This window comes from Pseudorca crassidens, chromosome 4 (genome assembly GCF_039906515.1).
Source record: "Pseudorca crassidens isolate mPseCra1 chromosome 4, mPseCra1.hap1, whole genome shotgun sequence".
Lineage (NCBI taxonomy): Eukaryota > Metazoa > Chordata > Mammalia > Artiodactyla > Delphinidae > Pseudorca > Pseudorca crassidens.
Window position 1 is genome coordinate 49,241,230 of NC_090299.1, and position 18,164 is coordinate 49,259,393.

General features: G+C 39.9%; 1 pseudogene; it reads left to right on the forward strand.

The window, feature by feature from the left end:
* Positions 1–475: 475 nt before the first annotated feature.
* Positions 476–18,164, forward strand: part of LOC137222994 (cytosolic beta-glucosidase-like) — a 150,571-nt pseudogene continuing 132,882 nt past the window's right edge.

Genomic DNA, 18,164 nt, shown 5'->3' on the forward strand with positions numbered 1-18,164 from the left:
GACAACAGGGGAATAAATATCAGAAGAAACACTTGAAAATGGTGGCCTCTAGGGAGTGGGGATAAGGAATTGGGAGGAATTGGCCAAGGGAAAGTTCTAGTAGGATTATGTGACTTTTAAAAACAATGTCCATGTGTTTCATTAAAAGGGAAAAGATTAGATGAATGGGTACCCTGCCAAAGCAGGGACCTGGTCTGTCCCCAGGCTGGCCCAACTCTGTTAAAAATCGGGGAGTGTCCGGAGAAGAACAGTATAAATGGTCCCCCTGAACCAAGTGTCTTGGTTTCAAATCAAGGCTGTGGCCAGTCGAGTGGGATGCTTTAATCAGGTTCCCTTCTTGTGTGCATACTCGTTTGCATTCTGAGACTTCGGTCAGGGTGAGAGTTCACTTACTGTTTGCACAGCTGCTGGGCTCGCCTGCCTGAAGGGTGCAGCTCTGTTGCCTGAGTGTTCCGGTTGGCCGTCTTCTGAAAGTATGGATTTTCCTGCAGGATTTGGATGGGGGGCAGTCACCTCAGCTTATCAAGTGGAAGGTAGGAGAAGCTTCTTCCCCTTCTCCAGAGCTGGAATGGCTTACTTCTCATGGATTCTGTATGTCTGGGGAAGAAGGTTGGATGAGGGGGCAAAAAGAAGAGAAGCAAAAGGACTGAAGAGCCCATAACTGCATAAATGAAGCTATCCCTTTTCACATAGAAGACACTTGCTTCCCATGTCCCTTTCCTTAGGCACAAGGGTGGTGGTGACGAGGGGCTGAAGACCCCTCTGCGGCTGTAATTTTGGTCCGTTCCACTCATCTGAGACATCAGTGTACACTGGACCAGCTGCTTTCATCACTGGTTTCTTGAACACATTTCCCATAACCTCCCTAAAAATGATAACAATTTCTCCTATTGGTTAGAAAAATATTGACTAAATACCTTCAAGGAGTCCAAGAGACATCACTGAAGGATGTTCTTCAGTTGGGAGAGGTTCCCTGTTCTATTTCAAGGCACCCCCATTTCCTGGGTGGCTGAGAATTAACTGTGAGATGGCAAAGTGCACCCAGAGTGGAGTTGGAGGTCTGAGTTCTGGTCTCCATCCTGCCAGGCATGAGCTTGTGAATCTGGTCTCCTCCTCTAGTCTCAGTTTCTTCCTATGAAAAATAGGAAGATTAGATTAGCTTTTTCCTATATATATTTTCCACCTAAGGAATTAGGGATTGTTAATAGCTATCATGGGAAAATATTTATTTGGTCAAATAAATGTGGAAACCCAGGGATAAATAAAGCTAAGAGAATTTCTGGCAGCATTTTCCTAGAACTGCTGTAGCAAATGACCATAAACTGGGAGGCTTAAACATAGAAATGTATTCTTTCACACTTCAGGGGGCCAGAACTAGCCATCTGAAGATGTCATTAGCTAAGATAATATACTGGAGTAGAGTGGGGCTTTAATCCAATATGACTGGTGTCCATATAAGAAGAGGGAAATTTGGACACAGCAACACATGTGGAGAATGTCATGTGACAATAGAGGCAGAGACTCAAGTGATGCACCTGTAAACCAAAGAACACCAAGGGCCGATGGCCACTGCCGCAAGCTAGAAGAGGCAAGGAAGGGTTCTAGCAAGAGTCTCAGAGGGCATATGACCCTGCTGAAACCTTGATTTTGGACTTCTAGGCTCTAGAAATGAGAGAGAATAAGTTTCTGTTGTTTAGGCCACCTCTTTTGTGGTACTTTATTATGGCAGCCCTAGAAAACAAATACATCAACAAAAACAAGTAAATTAATAAAAGATATAATTACTGCTTATGGTGAGTGCTAGGGTGATACCAGGTTTTGATTTAGGAGGATCTCTGTGAATTACTGTCATTTAATCTGAAACTTTAAGGACGAGAAGGAGGGAGCCATTTGAAGATGGTGAAGGTTTTTCTAGACAAGAGTGCAGGTTGATCCTGGCATAGTCCATGCTGCTTATGATGCTTATGATTCCCAGCCTCAGTTGCCATTTCCCAGACCGCCAGAAGTGAGAATGAGAAATCTCTGCTATGATCATTGCAACAGCTGCCATGTGGAAGACAGCTTCCACGGGGACTATGTATGTTATGACACATATGCTCTGTGATACAAAGCACTTTCAAAAGAATGTCTGGGGATGTACAGGTTAATAGGGATTCCACGTCACTTTTTTTCTCTCTCTGTGGTATCTTCTACATTTGTTCCCAGGTAATTTTCACTTGGTCAGAGTGGGTGACTTGATGAAGCTGGCCTTCTCGTAGTGAAAACAAGAAACAGGACGTTGGCTAGTTTCCTTCTCAGAAGAGAGGTCAGACAGAGCTGAGAGGGGGTTGCAGTGCACAGAATCAGGTTCTAGAAGGTGCACAGCATGGAAACTAGGAAGCTGAGTTCTGGAGCCAGACTCGCTAGACTGGGGGTCCATCTCTACCTTTTTCTAACTCTGTATGACTTTGAGCAATTTACTCAACTTCTCTGTGCCTCCTTGTCGGTAAGATGGGGGTGATTATGGTATCTACTTTATAGTGCTGCTGTGAGGTTTAAGTAAGATGACGTGTGTTAAACGCTTGATGCTCAGTAAGTGCTGAATGCATCGTATTTATATTTAGGTGGGGGAGGGTCACCAATGGGCTACTGAGAATGAATCACTTTAGAACTCCACAGTGAACTTGGCTGAAGCACACAGTCAGTTATACAAGACAACACAGTGGGTTTCAGTTCCCAGCTCCCAGCTCCTGCTCACTCAGCCCTGGGGATAAGATTACTGGTCCTTTCTGAGCTCCTCTCATCACAGGGTCTCCGCATTGCTGTACCTCTTCTGTCTGCACTGGGCTTGCTGCTGCCTTATCGTAAGGTCTTTATTTGTTGTCCCGAACCTGCTATTGTGCTGTTAGCTCTCTAACAACAGCTTTCAGAAGGGAAATTGATCTTCCCTTCTCTTTTTGTCAATGCACAGATGCCTTTTATATGTTTCCTTGGTTTTCTTACCTATCCTTTTGTGCTGGGTTTGAATCCTAGCTCAAGCACTTACTAGCTGAGTGACTTTGGGCAAATAACTTATTTAAGTCTCAGGTTCCTTATTTGTAAAACTAGGAAAACGGTCATGCCCACTCTGTAGGTTTGTTCTGGGGATTAAAGAGGTCAGCATATATGATTGGAGCACAAGAGTGCCTGGGTCAAAATATCCACGAAATAACAATAACAACAACACTCCCGCTACTACTACTAGTAATAATAATAAGGATAATGATGTTATTCTTTCTCCTGGCTGGATTCTCTCCCACTGTCTGTACTGATAGGAGAGCTACATCATCTGCTCCATTTACTGGGAATGGTCCTCTTTCTTCTTTGGACCACAAGTAAGAATATACTCCCTTCTTGCTCATTCTTGTCCTGATCTTCCAGCAGCGCCTGGGAGAGTTACTGTTTAGCTACCCCTTCCACCACTGCGAGGATCACATATGCAGGACGTCAACACGTGGCTTTGTCAAATCAATGTGGCCCGGAATTTAAAAGCTGAAGTCACCTTGTCGCTTTTCGATTTTGAGAATCTTTGCACTTTTGAGCTTCCCTGGCCTTTGAACGTCTACAGAGCCTTTGGAAGTCATGGACACTCAGCAGAACTGAGGATTGACCGTGAATTGTATTTATACAGAAAAAATCTATCTCGGTGATTTGTTATAAAACATCACTATGTATCTTTCTCCAGAGATTTTCAAAACACATTGTCTGTGTAGGTATCTTTGTTTTCAGACATCCTCTCCGGAGCCCGGAGATATAGCTACAATACTCCACCCCCTCCCCACTCCCCTACAGACCCACGTCCACTCCCACACAGAAATAGAGATACTTGGGCTCTGTCACTTTTAATCAAAGGCACTCTCAGGGTCATTTGCAGGTAGAGTGACCAGAGAATGCAGGACAGGCCTTCCGGTCACTGGCCTCCTAATATACTGACTACTTGCTTGCGTATTTCACCAGACCCATGGCTCTTTGTTCTTCCTGTGCATGTCTCTTGGGCCTTCATGCTGGCCACTTCCCTGACTGTGGTTTTTAAGAAGAGTTTAATGTAATGTTTATTACATCGGAGTTGGCTGTGTAGTGCCTTTTGGAGGAAAGCGCCATATAAATCTAATAAATAAATAATAAACAAGTGATATAAACAGGAGGAAAATTATGTGTTTTACGTGAGCTGTAAAGAATGTTGTAAACCTGTAAAAATGTATTTGTTAGATGAAGAGGCAGGGAAGAAAAATGCAGATGATCATTATTCGTACAGAAGTGAGTTTCATGCAATATTTTAAAGTACAGAAAAATTCCCATGATTTTTAACCCTTTATGAAACTGACTCTGCCTATGCTTTTGCCTGCAGGGAATGTGAGGCCCAAAACAGCAGGTAGCTCAGTGGCATTTTGTTTACTTCCTCAGTAGGCCACGGAGGGGCTATGAAAATAACATTTAGGACCTGATTCTGTAGCTCTTATGAGCTTGTACCTCCCGGTGATTTCAGAGAGGATCTCTTAAGGGGTGAATGTGCTCTACAAAATCCCGCGAACCATCAGCAAAGTCCAGACTACTCCGTTAAGGCCTCCTGGTGTGATCTGAGTTTGTGGGTTTCCTTTATTTCTTTGTCTTTTACTTTTTAAATTAAATTAAATTAATTTATTTTTTATGCAGCAGGTTCTTATTAGTTATCTATTTTATACATATTAGTGTATATATGTCAATCTGAATGTCCCAATTCATTCCTCCCCGCCCTTGGTGTCCATACATTTGTTCTCTACATCTGTGTCTCTATTCCTGCCTTGCAAACTGGATCATCTGTACCATTTTTCTAGGTTCCACATATATGCGATAATATAGGTTATTTGTTTTTCTCTTTCTGACTAACTTCATTCTGTATGACAGTCTCTAGGTCCATCCACATCTTTACAAATTACCCAATTTCGTTCCTTTTTATGGCTGAGTAATACTCCATTGTATATATGTACCACTTCTTCTTTATCCATTCGTCTGTTGATGGACACTTAGATTGCTATGACCTGGCTATTGTAAATAGAGCTGCAATGAACATTGGGATGTATGTGCCTTTTTTTTTTTTTTTTTTTTTTTGCGGTACGCAGGCCTCTCACTGTTGTGGCCTCTCCCGTTGTGGAGCACAGGCTCTGGACACGCAGGCTCAGTGGCCATGGCTCATGGGCCTAGCTGCTCTGCGGCATGTGGGATCTTCCCGGACCGGGGCACAAACCTGTGTCCCCTGCATTGGCAGGCAGACTCTCAACCACTGCGCCACCAGGGAAGCCCTGTATGTGCCTTTTTGAATTATGGTTTTCTCAGGGTATATGCCCAGTAGTGAGATTGCTGGGTCATATGGTAATTCTATTTTTAGTTTTTTAAGGAACCTTCAGACTGTTCTCTATAGTGGCTGTATCAATTTACATTCCCACCAACAGTGCAAGAGAGTTCTCTTTGCTCCACACCCTCTCAGCACTTATTGTTTATAGATTTTCTGATGATGCCCATTCTAACCTGTGTGAGGTGATTCCTCATTGTAGTTTTGATTTGTGTTTCTCTAATAAGTAGTGATGTTGAGCAGTAGTGATGTTGGCCTCTTGGCCATCTGTATGTCTTCTTTGGAGAAATGTCTGTTTAGATCTTCTGCCCATTTTTTGATTGGGTTGTTTGTTCTTTTAATATTGAGCTGCATGAACTGTTTATATATTTTGGAGATTAATATTTTGTCCGTTGACTCGTTTGCAAATATTTTCTCCCATTCTGGGGGTTGTCTTTTCATCTCGGTTATAGTTTCCTTTGCTATGCAAAAGCTTTTAAGTTTCATTAGGTCCCATCTGTTTATTTTTGTTGATATTTCCATTACTCTAGGAGGTGGGTCAAAAAAGATCTTGCTGTGATTTATGTCAAAGACTGTTCTTCCTATGTTTTCCTCTAAGAGTTTTATAGTGTCTGGCCTTACATTTAGGTCTTTAATCCATTTTGAGTTTATTTTTGTGTATGGTGTTAGGGAGTGTTCTAATTTCATTCTTTTACATGTAACTGTCCAGTTTTCCCAGCACCACTTACTGAAGAAACTGTCTTTTCTCCATTGTATATCCTTGCCTCCTTTGTCATAGATTAGTTGACCATAGGTGTGTGAGTTTATCTCTGGGCTTTCTAACCCGTTCCATTGATCAGTATGTATGTTTTTGTGCCAGTACCATATTGTCTTAATTACTGTACCTTTGTAGTATATTCTGAAGTCAGGGAGTCTGATTCCCCCACCTCCATTTTTTTCCATCAAGGTTGCTTTGGCTATTTGGGGTCTTTTGTGTCTCCATACATATTTTAAGATATTTTGTTCTAGTTCTATAAAAAATGCCATTAGTAATTTGATAGGACTTGCATTGAATCTGTAGATTGCTTTGGGTATAGTCATTTTCAGAATATTGATTCTTCCAATCCTAGAACATGGTATATCTCTGCATCTGTGTGTGTCATCTTTGATTTCTTTCATCAGTGTCTTATAATTTTCTGAGTACAGGTCTTTTACCTCCTTAGGTAGGTTTATTCCTAGGTATTTTATTCTTTTTGTTGCAGTGGTGAATGGGATTGTTTCCTTAATTTCTCTTTCTGATCTTTCATTGTTAGTGTATAGGAATACAAGAGATTTGGGGGCATTAATTTGGTATCCTGTAACTTTACCAACTTCATTGATTAGGTCTAGTAGTTTTCTGGTGGCATCTTTAGGATTCTCTATTTATAGTATCATGTCATCTGCAAACAGTGACAGTTTTACTTCTTCTTTTCCAATTTGGCTTCCTTTTATTTCTTTTTCTTCTCTGATCGCCATGGCTAGAACTTCCAAAACTAGTTTGAATAATAGTGGTGAGAGTGGACACCCTTGTCTTGTTCCTGATCTTAGAGGAAATGATTTCAGTTTTTCACCATTGAGAATGATGTTTGCTGTGGGTTTGTCATATATGACCTTTATTATGTTGAGGTAGGTTCCCTCTATGCCCACTTTCTGCAGAGTTTTTATCATAAATGGGTGTTGAATTTTGTCAAAAGCTTTTTCTGCATCTATTGAGATGATCATGTGGTGTTTTTTTTTTTTTTTTTTTTGTGGTACGCAGGCCTCTCACTGTTGTGGCCTCTCCCTTTGCGGAGCACAGGCTCCAGACGCGCAGGCTTATTGGCCATGGCTCATGGGCCTAGCTGCTCCACCGCATGTGGGATCTTCCCAGACCGGGGCACGAACCCTTGTCCCCTGCATCGGCAGGCGGACTCTCAACCACTGTGCCACCAGGGAAGCCCCGATCATGTGGTTTTTATTCTTCAATTTTTTAATATGGTGTATCACATTGATTGATCGGCAGATATTGAAGAATCCTTGCATCCCTGGGATAAATTCAACTTGATCATGGTTTATGATCCTTTTAATGTGTTGTTGGATTCTGTTTGCTAGTATTCTATTGAGGATTTTTGCATCTGTATTCATCAATGACATTCGTTGGTAATTTTCTTTATTTGTAGTATCTCTGTCTGATTTTGGTATCAGGGTGATGGTGGCTTCATAGAATGAGTTTGGGAATGTTCCTCCCTCTGCAATTTTTTGGAGGAGTTTGAGAAGGATGAGTGTTAGCTCTTCTCTGAATGTTTGGTAGAATTCTCCTGTGAAGCCATCTGGTCCTGGACTTTTGTTTGTTGGAAGATTTTTAATCACAGTTTCAATTTCATTACCTGTAATTTATCTGTTCATATTTTCTGTTTCTTCCTGGTTCAGTCTTGGAAGGTTATACCTTTCTAAAAATTTGTCCATTTCTTCCAGGTTGTCTATTTTATTGGCATAGAGTTGCTTGTAGTAGTCTCTTAGGATGCTTTTTATTTCGGCAGTGTCCATTGTAACTTCTCCTTTTTCATTTCTCATTTTATTGATTTGAGTCCTCTCCCTCTTTTTCTTGATGAGTCTGGCTAAAGGTTTATCAATTTTGTTTATCTTCTCAAAGAACCAGCTTTTAGTTTTATTGATCTTTGCTACTGTTTTCTTTCTTTCTATTTCATTTATTTCTGCTCTGATCTCTATGATTTCTTTCCTTCTACTAACTTTGGGTTTTGTATGTTCTTCTTTCTCTAGTTCCCTTAGGTGTAAGGTTGGATAGTTTTTTTTTTTAATATCTTTATAGAAGTATAATTGCTTTACATTGTTGTGTTAGTTTCTGCTGTATAACAAAGTGAATCAGCTATACGTATACATATATCCGCATATCCCCTCCCTTTTGTATCTCCCTCCCATGCTCCCTATCCCACCCTTCTAGGTGGTTACAAGGCACTGAGCTGATCTCCCTGTGCTATACGGCTGCTTCCCACTAGCTATTTTACATTTGGTAGTGTATATATGTCCATGCCACTCCCTCACTTCATCCCAGCTTACCCTGCCCCCTCCCCGTGTCCTCAAATCCATTCTCTACGTCTGTGTCTTTATTCCTGTCCTGCCCCTAGGTTCATAAGAACCTTTTTTTCCCCTTAGATTCCATATATATGTCTTAGCATATTGTATTTGTATTTCTCTTTCTGACTTACTTCACTCTGTATGACAGATTCTAGGTCCATCCACCTCATTACAAATAGCTCAATTTCGTTTCTTTTTATGGCTGAGTAATATTCCATTGTATATATGGGCCACATCTTCTTTATCCATTCATCTGTTGATGGACACTTAGGTTGCTTCCATGTCCTGGTTATTGTAAATAGTGCTGCAATGTGTACATGACTATTTTTGAATTATGGTTTTCTCAGGGTATATGCCCAGTAGTGGGATTGTTGGGTCATATGGTAGTTCTATTTTTAGGTTTTTAAGGAACCTCCATACTGTTCTCCATAGTGGCTGTATCAATTTACATTCCCACCAACAGTGCAAGAGGGCTCCCTTTTCTCCATACCCTCTCCAGCATTTATTGTTTGTAGATTTTTTGATGATGGCCATTCTGACCAGTGTGAGGTGATACCTCATTGTAGTTTTGATTTGCGTTTCTCTAATGATTAGTGATGTTGAGCATCCTTTCATGTGTTTTTGGCAATCTGTATATGTTCTTTGGAGAAATGTCTGTTTGGGTCTTCTGTGCATTTTTGGATTGGGTTTTTTCTTTTTTGATATTGAGCTGCATGAGCTGCTTGTATATTTTGGAGATAAATCCTTTGTCAGTTGCTTCGTTTGCAAATATTTTCTCCCATTCTGAAGGTTGTCTTTTTGACTTGTTTATGGTTACCTTTGCTGGGCAAAAGCTTTTAAGTTTCATTAGGTCCCATTTGTTTATTTTTGTTTTTATTTCCATTTCTCTAGGAAGTGGGTCAAAAAGGATCTTGCTGTGATTCATGTCATAGAGTGTTCTGCCTATGTTTTCCTCTAACAGTTTTATAGCATCTGCCTTACATTTAGGTCTTTAATCCATTTGGAGTTTATTTTTATGTATGGTGTTACGGAGTGTTCTAATTTCATTCTTTTACATGTAGCTGACCAGTATTCCCAGCACCATTTATTGAATGAGGCTGTCTTTTCTCCATTGTATATTCTTGCCTCCTTTATCAAAGATATGGTGACCATATGTGTTTTTCTCTGGGATTTCTATTCTGTTCCACTGATCTATATTTCTGTTTTTGTGCCAGTACCGTTACTGTAGCTCTGTAGTGTAATCTGAAGTTAGGAGCCTGATTCCTCCAGCTCCATTTTTCGTTCTCAAGATTGCTTTGGCTATTCGGGGTCTTTTGTGTTTCTGTACAAATTGTGAAATTTTTTGTTCTAGTTCTGTGAAAAATGCCAGTGGTAGTTTGATAGGGATTGCATTGAATCTGTAGATTGCTTTGGGTAGTAGAGTCAATTTCACAATGTTGATTCTTCCAACCCAGGAACATGGTATATCTCTCCATCTGTTTGTTTCATCTTTAATTTCTTTCATCAGTGTTTTATAGTTTCTGCATACAGGTCTTTTTTCTCCTTAGGTAGGTTTATTCCTAGGTATTTTAGTCTTTCTTTGCAATGATAAATGGAGTGTTTCTTTAATTTCTGTTTTAGATTTTTCATCATTAGTTTATAGGAATGCAAGAGTTTTCTGTGCCTTAACTTTGTATCTTGCTACTTTACCAAATTCATTGATTAGCTTTAGTAGTTTTCTGCTAGCATCTTTAGGATTCTCTGTGTAGATTATCATGCCATCTGCAAACAGTCACAGTTTTACTTCTTTTCCGATTTGGTGATTCCTTTTATTTCTTTTTCTTCTCTTGTTTCTGTGGCCAAAACTTACAAAACTATGTTGAATAATACTGGTGAGAGTGGGAAACCCTGTGTTGTTCCTGATCTTAGTGGAAATGGTTTCAGTTTTTCACCATTGAGAATGGTGTTGGCTGTGGGTTTGTCATATATGGCCTTTTTATGTTGAGGTAAATTCCCTCTATGCCCACTTTCTGGAGAGTTTTTATCATAAATGGGTGGTGAATTTTGTCAAAAGCTTTTTCTGTGTGTATTGAGATTATCATATGGTTTTTATCCTTGAATTTGTTAATATGGTGTATCACAATGATTGATTTGCGTATATTGAAGAATCCTTGCATTCCTGGGATAAACCCCACTTGATCATGGTGTATGATCCTTTTTATGTACTGCTGGATTCTGTTTGCTAGTATTTTGTTGAGGATTTTTGCACCTATGTTCATCAGTGATATTGGTCTGTAGTTTTCCTTTTTTTGTGACATCTTTTTCTGGTTTTGGTATCAGAGTGATGGTGGCCTCATAGAATGAGTTTGGGAGTGTTCCTCCCTCTGCTCTATTTTGGAAGAGTTTGAGAAGGAATGGTGTTAGCTCTTCACTAAATGTTTGATAGATTTGGCCAGGGAATCCATTTGGCCCAGGGCTTTTATTTGTTGGAAGATTTTTAATCACAGTTTCACTTTCAGTGCTTGTGACTGGTCTTTTCATATTTTCTATTTCTTCCTGGTTCAGTCTTGGAAGGTTGTGCTTTTCTAAGAATTTGTCCATTTCTTCCAGGTTGTCCATTTTATTGGCATGGAGTTGCTTGTAGTAGTCTCTCGTGATCCTTTGTGGTTCTGAATTGTCAGTTTTTACTTCTCCTTTTTCATTTCTATATCTGTTGATTTGAGTCCTCTCCCTTTTTTTCTTGAGGAGTCTGGCTACTGGTTTATCAATTTTCTTTATCTTCTAAAGAGCCACCTTTTAGTTTTATTGATCTTTGCTCTCATTTCCTTCATTTCTTTTTCATTTATTTCTCATCTGATCTTTATGATTTCTTTCCTTCTGCTAACTTTGGGGTTTTTTTGTTCTTCTTTCTCTAATTGGTTTAGATGTATGGTTAGGTTGTTTATTGGAGATTTTTCTTGTATCTTGAGGTAGGATTGTATTGTTATATACTCCCCTCTTAGAACTAGTTTTGCGGCATCACATAGTTTTTGGGTCGTCATGTTTTCATTGTCAATTGTTTCTAGGTATTTTTTAATTTCCTCTTTGATTTCTTCAGTGATCTGTTGGTTTTTTAATAAGGTATTGTTTAGCCTCCATGTGTTTGTGTTTTTTATGTTTTTTCCCCTGTAATTCGTTTCTAATCTCATAGCCTTGTGGTTGGAAAAGATGCTTGATATGATTTCAATTTTCTTAACTTTACCAAGGCTTGGTTTTTGACCCAAGATGTGATCTATCCTGGAGAATGTTCCATGTGCACTTGAGAAGAAAGTGTAATCTGCTGTTTTTGGATGGAATGTCCTATAAATATCAATTAAATCTATCAGGTCTACTGTGTTATTTAAAGCTTGTGTTTCCTTATTAATTTTCTGTCTGGATGATCTGTCCATTGTTGTAAGTGAGGTGTTAAAGTCCCCACTATTATTGTGCTACTGGCGATTTCCTGTTTTATAGCTGTTAGCATTGGCCCTATGTATTGAGGTGCTCCTATTTTAAGTGCATATATATTTATAATTGTTATATCTTCTTCTTAGATTGATCCCTTTATCATTATGTAGTGGTTTTTCCTTGTCTCTTGTAACATTTTTTATTTTAAAGTCTATTTTATCCGATATGACTGTTGCTACTCCAGCTTTCTTTTGATTTCCATTTGGATGGAATATATTTTTCCATCCTGTCACGTTCAGTCTGTATGTGTCCCTAGGTCTGAAGTGGGTCTCTTGTAGACAGCATATATATGGATCTTGTTTTTATATCCATTCAGCAAGCTTGTGTCTTTTGGTTGGAGCATTTAATTCATTCACATTTAAGGTAATTATCAATATGTATGTTCCTATTACCATTTTCTTAATTGTTTTGGTAGTTCCTTTTCTTCTCTTGTGTTTCCCACTTAGAGAAGTTCCTTTAGCATTTATTGTAGAGCTGGTTTGGTGGTGCTGAATTCTCTTAGCTTTTGCTTGTCTGTAGAACTTTTTTTTTCTCTGTCAAATCTGAATGAGATTCTTGCAGGGTAGATTAATCTTGGTTGTAGGTTTTTCCCTTTCATCACTTTAAATATGTCCTGTCACTCCCTTCTGTCTTCTATAGTTTCTGCTGAGAAATCAGCTGTTAACCTTATGGGAGTTCCCTTGTGTGTTATTTGTCATTTTTCCCCTGTTGCTTTTAATAATTTTTCTTTGTCTTTAATTTTTGTCAGTTTGATTACTATTTGTCTCGGTATGCTTCTCCTTGAGTTTACCCTGCCTCGGACTCTGTGCTTCCTGGGTGGCTATTTCCTTTCCCATGTGAGGGAAATTTTTGACTATTGTCTCTTGAAATATTTTCTTGTGTCCTCTCTCTCTCTCTTCTACTTCTTTGACCGCCCCCCCCAGTAATGCGAATGTTGGTGCATTTAATGTTGTCCCAGAGGTCTCTTAGGCTGTTTTCATTTCTTTTCCTTCTTTTAGATTTGGCCGAGGAATCCAGCCAAAAAGAATCCTTCTTTTTCCTTCTTTTTTCTTTATTCTGCTCTATGGCTGTGAATTCCACCATTCTGTCTTCCAGGTCACTTATCTGTTCTTCTGCCTCAGTAATTCTGCTATTGATTACTTCAAGGGCATTTTTCGTTTCAGTCATTGTATTGTTCATCTCTGTTTGTTTGTTCTTTAATTCTTGTAGGTCTTTGTTAAACATTTCTTGCATTTTCTCAATCTTTGCCTTGATTCTTTTTCCGAGGTCCTGGATCATCTTCACTATCATTATTCTGAATTCTTTTTCTGGAAGGTTGCCTACCTCCACTTCATTTAGTTGGTTTTGTGGGGTTTTATCTTGTTCCTTCATGTGGTACATAGTCCTCTGCCTTTTCATTTTGTCTGTCTTTCTGTGAATGTGGTTTTCGTTCCACAGGCTGAAGGATTGTAGTTCTTCTTGCTTCTGCTGTCTGTGCTCTGGTGGATGAGGCTATCTAAGAGGCTTGTGCAAGCTTCCTGATGGGAGGGAATTGTGGTGGGTAGAACTGGGTGGTGCTCTTCTGGGCAGAACTCAGTAAAACTTTAATCTGCTTGTCTGCTGATGAGTGGGGCTGTGTTCCCTCCCTGTTGGTTGTTTGGCCTGAGGCGACCCAGCACTGGAGCCTACCCAGCTCTTTGGTGGGGCTAATGACAGACTCTGGGAAGGCTCCCACCAAGGAGTATTTCCCAGAACTTCTGCTGCCAGTGTCCTTGTCCCCACCATGAGCCACAGCTGCCCCCCGCCTCTGCAGGAGACCCTTCAACACTAGCAGGTAGGTCTGGTTCAGTCTCTCATGGGTTCACCTCTCCCTCCCCTGTGTCCTGATGTGCACACTACTTTCTGCGTGCCCTCCAAGAGTGGACTCTCCGCTTCCCCCTGTCCTGTTGAAGTCCCGCAGTCAAACCCCACTGGCCTTCAAAGTCTGATTCTCTAGGAATTCCTCCTCACTTTGCCAGACCCCCAGGTTGGGCAGTCCGACGTGGGGCTCAGAACTTTCACTCCAGTGGGTGGACCTCTGTGGTGTAATTGTTCTGCAGTTTGTGAGTCACACGTCCATTGGCCATGGGATTTGATTTTATTGTGATTGTGCCCCTCCTACTGTCTCACTGCAGCTTCTCCCTTGTCACTGGATGTGGAGCATCTTTTTTGGTGAGTTCCAGTGTCTTCCTGTCAATGACTGTTCAGCAGTTAGTTGTGTTTCCAGTGCTCTTACAAGAGGGAGTGAACACATGTCCTTCTACTCTGCCATCTTGAACCCTAAGTTTGTGGTTTTTAAGGAGGCAAAGGCCTCAGTTTTATGAATGCTATTATCACCCCTGCATGCTGAGCTTTGATTTAACTTGGACTTTGACTTTATGTTGGCAGATATTGAGGCTGGCCTCAAACTTTAGCCATTTGTTTGTCTTGGTGTGTCAAAGATGGCATGCTATAGTTGAGAAGCTTGGTCTTACCTTTGCACTTAACAAAAGTGGGAGAATAAACAAAGCAGCTGAATTCCTTCATTTTAGGTACGGTTTGTAGTGATTCTATCCAGGCTGTTTCTTCCTGTACCTTTTAAAAACTGAACTGGTCCATTCAAACCTGAGCTAGAGACACTTTTTATCTACCTGCTATAGATGTCAGCACAAGCCCCATATTTCTTTAGATCACTTCCTGTTTGCTTTCTCTGCTCAACCAATTTTGGCAGTGTGTCTTGGTTCCTAGTTCCTACGAAACTCTTTGGAGGAAACATTCCAGTCTGGGACTTAATCTCTTGGCTGCCCTTGGTAGTTTTCTAGAACGGAGCTCACCAGATTGGTCTGCCCTTTGTGTGGACCACCTAAGAAAGGAGTGGGAGCAGGCTTAAAAGCATGGTCATTTATTTCTTGATGTGTAAGGAAAAAGGAAGAAGAAAGGTGAGACTTTATTCATGAAATTTCTCACAGATTAAAGTTGAGATGACAGAAAGGACCCTTATTTCTTTCCCCCAGTTTCAAATTTGAGATTCACAAAAACTCAAAGTTGCCCCTTTTTTTGAATGTACCATGAAATTATGTAGTCATCATTGAACGAGTATGGGCTTTGGCAGGGATGATATTCAGATATTCATCAGCTGATACACTGGCCAATCCAATGTTAACTGTAAACAATAAGTGTAGACTGGACTGGCACCTGCCTTACCTGAGAGTAGATGCCAGCCTTAAACAACTGGTATGGAACAGACCAGCGCCAGCATCTTCATTGACCATTAAGAGTAGTAGCCAGCTGTCAACAACTGATTTGACTAGCCTGGCACCCACATTAACTAATCAGAGTGGGTGCCAGCTGTAATCAACCACTGGGGACACACTTCCATGAACTGACTGAATTTTAGCTTTAGGCTTATGAGTGGGACACAGCTGGAATATATCAGACTCTATTTGTGAACTACTAGAGAGTCAAATCACTTAATTTCTTCTAGCCTCAGATTTCTCACCTGCAAAATTCCTAATGCTCACCTCTTTTTTTGAAATTTCATTGGATAAGTGTTGGAGAGCTTTTTCTTATGTTTTGTACTTCTTTGGATCTGAGGTGATTTCCTCAACTTTTTCTTCCAGATTATTAATTTGGATGTTAGCTTTGTTCATTCTATTTTTCAGTCCCTCTATGGAATATTTAATTATGGCGATCATATTTTTAAGTTTTAGGAACACATTCTTATTCTTTGCCTAATTTCCAGGAAGTCAATTTGATTTTTTGGATATAGTCACCCTCGAATCTTTTTAAGAATGCTAGTTAAAAAAATTAAGTCTTTTTTTTCTTTTTCTTTCTTTTTATATCAATTTGAAATCTTTGGATTATTTGTTTATTTGGATCCATATCTTTTATGCTATCTGTTTTTGTCAAATGGCTGGTGATCCTTGAATACCCGTTTATGTTTTTGAATGAAAGAATATGTTGATAGTAGTAACTGAGTTAGGCTTCCTTTGAAGTTAAGTAACTCTGTTGAACTGAAACAGTGCTGACCCTATAAGAAGCAGGGTTCTGTGTAAGTGGGTGGGGCCTGTTGACAGGCTTCTCATAATGGACTATGTGTATGAAGGAAGGGAGCCAAGATTTAGATCTCAATAATTGCCATATAATGGGGTCTTTAAGAAGGAATGTTTTGTTTGCTTTTTATTTATTAATTTTTTAAACAACCTTTGAGAGACTACCACTTGTGTAGTTTAAAAAAAATTATTTATTTATTTATACTTATTTTTTCCAACATTTTACTTAGCATTTCTTTCTTTCTTATTTAAAAAAATTTGTTTTGTTTTGTTTTGTTTTTGTTTTTGTTTTTGTTTTTTTTTTTTTTGAGGTACACGGGCCTCTCACTGTTGTGGCCTCTCCTGTTGCGGAACACAGGCTCCGGATGCGCAGGCTCAACGGCCATGGCTCATGGGCCCAGCCGCTCCGCGGCATATGGGATCTTCCCGGACCGGGGCACGAACCCGTGTCCCCTGCATCAGCAGGTGGACTCTCAACCACTCTGCCACCAGGGAAGCCCTTTTAAAATTTTTATTGGAGTTTAGTTGCTTTACAATATTGTGTTAGTTTCTACTGCACAGTAAAGTGAATCTGCAGTATGTATATACATATCCCCTCTCTTTTGGATTTCCTTCGCACTTAGGTCACCACAGAGCACTGAGTAGAGTTCCCTGTGCTATACAGTAGGTTCTCATTAGTTACCTATTTTATACCTAGTATCAATAGTGAGTGTATATATGTTAATCCCAATCTCCCAATTCGTGCCTGGTCTTAGTTGTGGCACGAGGGATCTTAGTTGTGGCATGTGGATTCTTAGTTGCAGCATGTGGGCTTCTCAGTTGTGGCATGCGGACTCTTTAGTTGTGGCATGTGAACTCTTAGTTGTGGCATGCATGTGGGATCTAGTTGCCCGACCAGGGATCGAACTCAGGCCCTCTGCATTGGGAACATGGAGTCTTATCCACTGGACCACCAGGGAAGTCCCTTGCTTTTTAAAAGTGTTTTTGTTAAGTCTATTTCTTTTTCTTCAGTTTAATTGAGATATAATTGACATATAGCACCTTATAAGTTTCAAGTGTATAGCATAATGACTTGACATATATATTGTCAGTTGATTACCACAATAAGCTTAGTTAACATCCATTATCTCCTTTAGATACAAAAAGAAAAAAAGAAAACAGTTTTTTACTTTTGATGCAAAATGTTAGGATCTACTCTGTCAGCAACTTTCAAATATAGCATGCAACAGCTTTCGCTGTAGTCATCATGTTTAATATTACATCCTCAGTACTTATTTATCTTATAAACTAAAAGTTTAAACCTTCTGACCACCTTCATTCAATTCCCCCTCCCCCCACCTCCCATCTCTGGAAGGCACAAATCTGATGTCTTTTTCTACGAATTCGGTTTTTCTGTTTTCTTAGATTCCATATGTAAGTGAGATCATACAGTATTTGTCTTTCTCTGTCTGTTTGCTTTTGACTTTTGTTTCCCATCTACACTACCCTTCAAGTTCACGTTTAGTTCTAGAGCTTATTCTACTTTTCTTTACTGTCTCAGTGCCCTTGATAGCAAGGGCTATCTTGTCCCGTCACATCTCTCACTTGTATTAATCATTTCTTGGAACTTCCACCTGGGGTGAAGGCAGCACTAACTGCTCTGTTTATCGGGGAGAGGAACCAGTCAGGCCAATAGTACATTAGATAATCCTTTAATTAATTACTGTGATGACTGCTCTGAGCCTGCTGTGCTCTCTGCAGTGGCTGACCTGCAGATTCTCTAGGGCAACCCCTCTGAATCCTTACCAGCCGTCTTCAGTGTGTGAGTATATGTTGCAAATCCTTTGCTTTAGTTTCTCAGGCAATTCAGCCCTAGTTTCTTTCCATTTGCCAGAAATACTTTAGTCAATGTGATATTCTTTGGGGGCTTTTTTGTTTTCAGCTCTGTTGTGGAACTTATTTTTAAAAAATTTTTTACTGTCATTTCAATGGGGTTGTGAGAGGGAGAGGAATTAAGTATGTCCACTGTACTCCCCATCTTGAACTGGAAGTGCTTATTAATATGTGTTTATAAGTGCCTTATAAACAATATTGTGTTAACAAGTGAATTTCCCTGTCTTCTTCTTACCCTTATCCTCCTCTATCACTAACACATCCAACCTCTGGAAATTTTCTAGTCCTATGCTTTTTAGAAAGAGGATGAGATAACATGGAATTGATGGCATTTTAGA